Here is a 5471-nt window from a genome sequence, read left to right on the forward strand (position 1 = left end):
GCGGAAACAACCAAGGAAACCTTCTCCCTGAAAATGACCACAGGGGCGCGCTGTTGCGCCTGATTTGAAAGGATAGGTTACAATGAGCATCACCTCCTTGTTCAGGATTGTATTCAGGATGCGTCTGTCAGGATACCTATATTGTATATAAAACAGTTTTAGATCTATGCACTACTGTACGGAAGCCCTAAGAGGCCATACAAATAATCATACATTTTATTTACTCTGTTTTCCCGTGATAACAAGTTAATTTAATTTGTTTTCCCGATATAATGGGATAATTTTCTCGAGATCTCGAGAAAACGAAACGATAGTCTAGTAGTCTAGTATATTAAATCACTGCAGGAAACATCATTCAGTGTAGCAATGTCAGAGGAGTAGGTGGATATTGATCACCGCGTCACATATCTCTTCAATCAAGGCCTGACACAGGCTGAAATAGCTTTATGCCTTGCTGTTACAGATAATATACACATGATTGATTGATTGATTGATTGATTGAAAATGTTATTAACAGATTGCAGAATGGGTACAGTACAGTTGTTGTAAAATCCAAAACATATATATCATGATTAACTAATGTGTAGAAATATTTGGGCCTCAAAACAATAAGTCATAGATTGTCTGTGTGTGGTTACATAGACTGATTGTGCAAATGCCCTCCTGGGGTGACAATGGCATAGTGGCAGCTGGGGTAAGACTACTTCCCTTTAGGAGGTAGATCAAACAAAGACAAAAGGTCACGTAGACATGTTATCTCGCTGGAGTATCCTGTCACACACACAGACACTCACATACTCACACACACACATACACTCACACACACATTTTCACATACACATCCACACACACACACACAGTGATGAGGTTAAAAGGAAACAACTGTTACATCAAAGCGCCCATGAAGTGTTATCAGCTGCTTACGGCCTGGGGACACAGACAGACACACACACATACTCACACACACACATTTTCGAATACACATCCACACACACACACTCACACACACAGAGACACACACAGAGACACACACAGAGACACACACTCACACACACATAGTCACACACACACACACCCACACATTCACACACACACACACACACACACACTCACACAGAAGATCTCCAAACTAACTATTTCCTGGTATATTGTTAAAATAGTAATTTGAATCATTGAAGTAAGTTAAAATATAATTAGGTTTGGTCATACCTAAATGTCTACAATTAGTTAATGTGTCTGTGCTATTTTCATTTAGATTCAATATGATTAATTGGTTGTTCTATATGGTATTGAAATGTATTCTATTAAGCTAACAGAATGATTAGATTTGTTAGATATATGTTCTAAAAGTCAAACAGACTTAGTAATAAAGCTGTGTTTAGGTAATCAATATATTTTGAGGTTCATCAAAGTATTAACAAGTCAAGTAATATGTTTAAGTAAAATTATAGGTTAGATATTATAGGTTAGATATTCTCTGGGTAACTGTGAAGAGGGTTTGGCCTATAAACCAAACCCCTATTTTCAAATACCAGCTTAGCCGGTTTGTGATTGGGGCAGTAATGTGATGATGTCATCAACTCAGAGACACTCGGCCTGGGCTATAAGAATGGGGTGTAATGGTGGGAGGAACTCAAGGAAGAACCAAAGGAAACAACCAACAACCCACAAGGACAGGACCTCACCTACCATCTCACCCATCTTCAGCAGGCAACGAGAACAAAAGGACTTTTTGGAGGGAAAAACAGACTGCTTTGTTTTGTCAGCCAAGACAACACAAAGACCAGCAACAACTTATCAATTATCATTCTTTATACTGTAAAATTAGGCTGGTTGTATCATCTTACGGCATAGTGTTTGTGATCAACAACCATAGCATCTTCTTATTGTAATTTGTATACACTCTTAAACTTTAATTAAACAACTGTTATACTATTTTCCTCCTAATTCCTGGTGTCCTTCTGCCTGCACGTCTGAATTTGAACAGAAGTGATTCCCAGCTTTAAAGTATTGAGACACAACGCCGAGTACTAGCCAACAGGTTCTGGCAGAGCAGAACAGAACAGCTGGGAATTCACTTCACAGTACAGCTCAATACATACATTAAAAAAAAAAAAAAAATTAAGATTATTTTTTGGTGTTTTATCGCTTTATTACTACTGGGCAGTCCAGTAGGGAGAGACAGAGTAGGGGGAAGACATTCGGGAAGTAACGACAGGTTCGGGAATCGAACCCGGGTCGCCCGTGTCGCGGCTGAGTGCGCTATGTGGTTCGCCACTGGGGCGCCCAATACATACAATTGTTAAGGGGATGCAGACCAGAGAAAGACTTTCGTCTTGTTTACATCAGGGTCCCCCATTTTCAATTCATCATAACATATATGACACGGTGGTGTAGTGGTTAACACTGTCGCCTCACAGCAAGAAGGTCCAGGGTTCGATTCCTGCTTGGGGACCAGGTTTCCATGATGCCAGGTACTCAAGTGGGGTATCTCCCAGGCCTTTCTGTGTGGAGTTTGCATGTTCTCCCCGTGCTCGGAAGGGTTTCCCCCCCCCCGATAAGATAAACCCAATGGAAAAACATGCACAACAGATCGCTAACGCCGTCCTTGACGAAGACGGACAGGAGCACTTGGGTAGGGGGTGGGTGGGGAACACTGTACACTGTACATTGGAATACTGACAAAGCCATACTTGGTCATTTACTGTACAACTAGGACATTTGTAGGGGCCAGTTTCAAATTGCAGTCTCCCGTAGGTGTTCTTTGAGAGTGTTTTTGAAAGTGGGTAGTGATTCACATTCCTTTACAGCTTTGGGTAGGGCGTTCCACATTGATGTGGCATAATTGCGAAACATGTTTAGTCCCTTGTTTGAGCCGAATCTGGGTTTAACATGATTTGTGTCAGCTCCCTCTGGTGTTGTGATCGTGGTATTCACTGACCTTTGGGAAGTATTTTGACATGTACATGGGTACCTTGGTCGTGTAGTGTATCTTGTAGACCAGGCCCATTGCAAGTTGCTGTACTCTGTCGTCTACTCTAAGCCATCCTAGATTGTCAAAGTGGGTACGGGTGAGGTGGGTTCTAGGAGTCAGGTCGAGCAGTAGTCTGACTAGTTTGTTTTGAGATGTTTGTAATTTGGTTTTTAGTGCCTTTGAGGTGCTTTGGTACCATGAGGTGCAAGAATAGTCGTAGTACCCTTGAATGAGTGCTCCTGCCAGAGTCTTCAGGGTATTCTTGTTTACCAGAGAGGAGATCCGATACAAGAATCGAGTTTGTTGGTTGACTTTTTTTTATTACATTGGATGCCATTTTGTCACAGGAAAGATTAGCCTCTAGGATGGAGCCCAGGTAGGTAATTTCATCTTTCCTTGTGACAATATTGTCACCCACTGTAACTGAGAAGCCGTCGGTCTTGCTGAGTTTGTTATTTGAACCGAAGAGAATGGACTCTGTTTTGCCCATGTGTAATGATAGTTTGTTATGGGCGAGCCATATGCAGATTTTGCCTAGTTCCGAGCTGAGGGTTTTTTCAACCTGTAACTTGTTCTTGTCAGAGACCAGCAGGGCTGAGTCGTCCGCAAACAGGAACAAGTTGCAGTCACAAGCTGACGACATGTCATTTGCATAAATTAGGAACAGTAGCGGTCCTAGTATGCTTCCTTGTGGAACACCACAGCTCACTGGGAGGGGGGGGGATAGGGTACCGTTTACCTCCACCATCTGTTCTCTCCCCTACAGGTAGGATTGTATCCAGCTCACTGATAGACTATCAAAACCAATTGCTTTTAGCTTGTCAATCAGAATGGTGTGATTGACAGTGTCGAAGGCCTTTTGTAGGTCCAGCATGACCATGCCACAGTATTTGCCCACGTCCACCTCTTGTTTGATGTGGTCGTTCAAATAGAGAAGGCAAGTGTCAGTGGAGTGGGATGTTCTGAAGCCAGATTGGAATTCGTAGATTAGATTTTTTTCGCAAGGTACTTTTCGACCTGTTCGAATACAAATTTGTCTATGACTTTCGAGATGGATGTAAGGATAGAAACAGGGCGGTAGTTGCCTGGGTCTAATTTGCTGCCCTTTTTGTGCAGGGGTGTTACTCTTGCAATTTTGAAGTCCTTGGGGACGTGTCCCTGTTTTATGGAGAGGTTTATTATGTGTGTGATGACTGGGGTGATGGCGGCTGCTGAGTCTCTGAGGAATTTGGAGGGGATGTTGTCATGGCCAGTGGCCTTGTTCGGTTGGAGGGCGCTCAGTTTTTTGAGTACCACATTTGTACTTACCATTTCCAGTTTGAAGTCGTCTTTGTGGACGCCTAGGTTCTTGTAGTATGCTACTATGTGTTCTACCCCATAATGCCCTGAGTGGGAGGGTAGTTTGTTTACCAGTGTTGTGGCTATGTTTGTGAAGAAAGTGTTTAAGTAATTGGCTACATCCAGCTTGTCTGTGATGAGTGTGTTGTCCGTCTTTATGTTTATGTTTGAGAACCTGGTTTTAAGTTTTTTACTGCAGCCTAGTTGATTATTGAGTAATTTCCAAAGTTCACGTGGTTTATTTTTGTTTTACTCAGTTATATTTCGTATTGGCTTATCGCGTCCCGCTCAAGCCTATTGAGATACCCATTATCTCCTTGTACCTACTGTACACCACCACGAACACAACTTATACACCCACACCTGACCGGGTCCCGCCTCTATGGAGGCGTAGCCTATAAGACCATAGTCATGGTCACCAAACACCCTTCCTCTATTTTCGTTCCATCATGTGGATGCAATGCACCTTATGTAACTAGTAGTATGAAAAAGATTGGAGGAATTGCGTAATGTTGAAAGCTTACCGGAGGATTGCGTGCCCCTGGCATCTTCGAGGCATTTTTCAGCGACACGACAGGCCTATGTTGATGTTCCTCATCTGTCGGCAGCCAGATCAAGGTGCAGCGTACAATGTTGGCTATCGAGCCGGGTTGTACAACGGTGAGCCCTGTGTCATTAGGCACGGGTATTAGTGTTAGTAATGCTGGGTTGTTGTTACACAACCATGTTGTGTGTTGGCACCAGGGGGGGATGGTTTGGTGAACGTTCACTGCGGTGAACGGGTTCCAAACGGTCCTGCAAGCGTGCTGTTAAACAACTAATGCTAGCTACATGCTAATACTAATGCTACATGCTGAACTCTACTGCTACGCTGTTCTAATGTCTCCGCCGTGAGATGTTGTCACTTCTCCCTCCTCTTGCCCGGTTCATCAATGAAGGTCAGTCGGTAGCTGATGTGGGGGTTTTGCTGAGTCCTATTTACCTTTTTACGGGTAAATGGGTTGACAACAGGGTAGGCCGTGGCTAGGTAGCCTAGCCAGGTACGTTACCTTTGTGTTCCGGCGGGGTCTGTTGAACGGTGTCCCCATCTGGGAGCCGATGCGTGAGCTCGGCGGTGTAGCAGTAGAGCTATACTACTGCAGGATGGGACTTAACGGCG

This window comes from Notolepis coatsorum, assembly GCF_963971535.1.
Source record: "Notolepis coatsorum genome assembly, chromosome: 4".
In the NCBI taxonomy this organism is placed as follows: Eukaryota; Metazoa; Chordata; class Actinopteri; order Aulopiformes; family Paralepididae; genus Notolepis; species Notolepis coatsorum.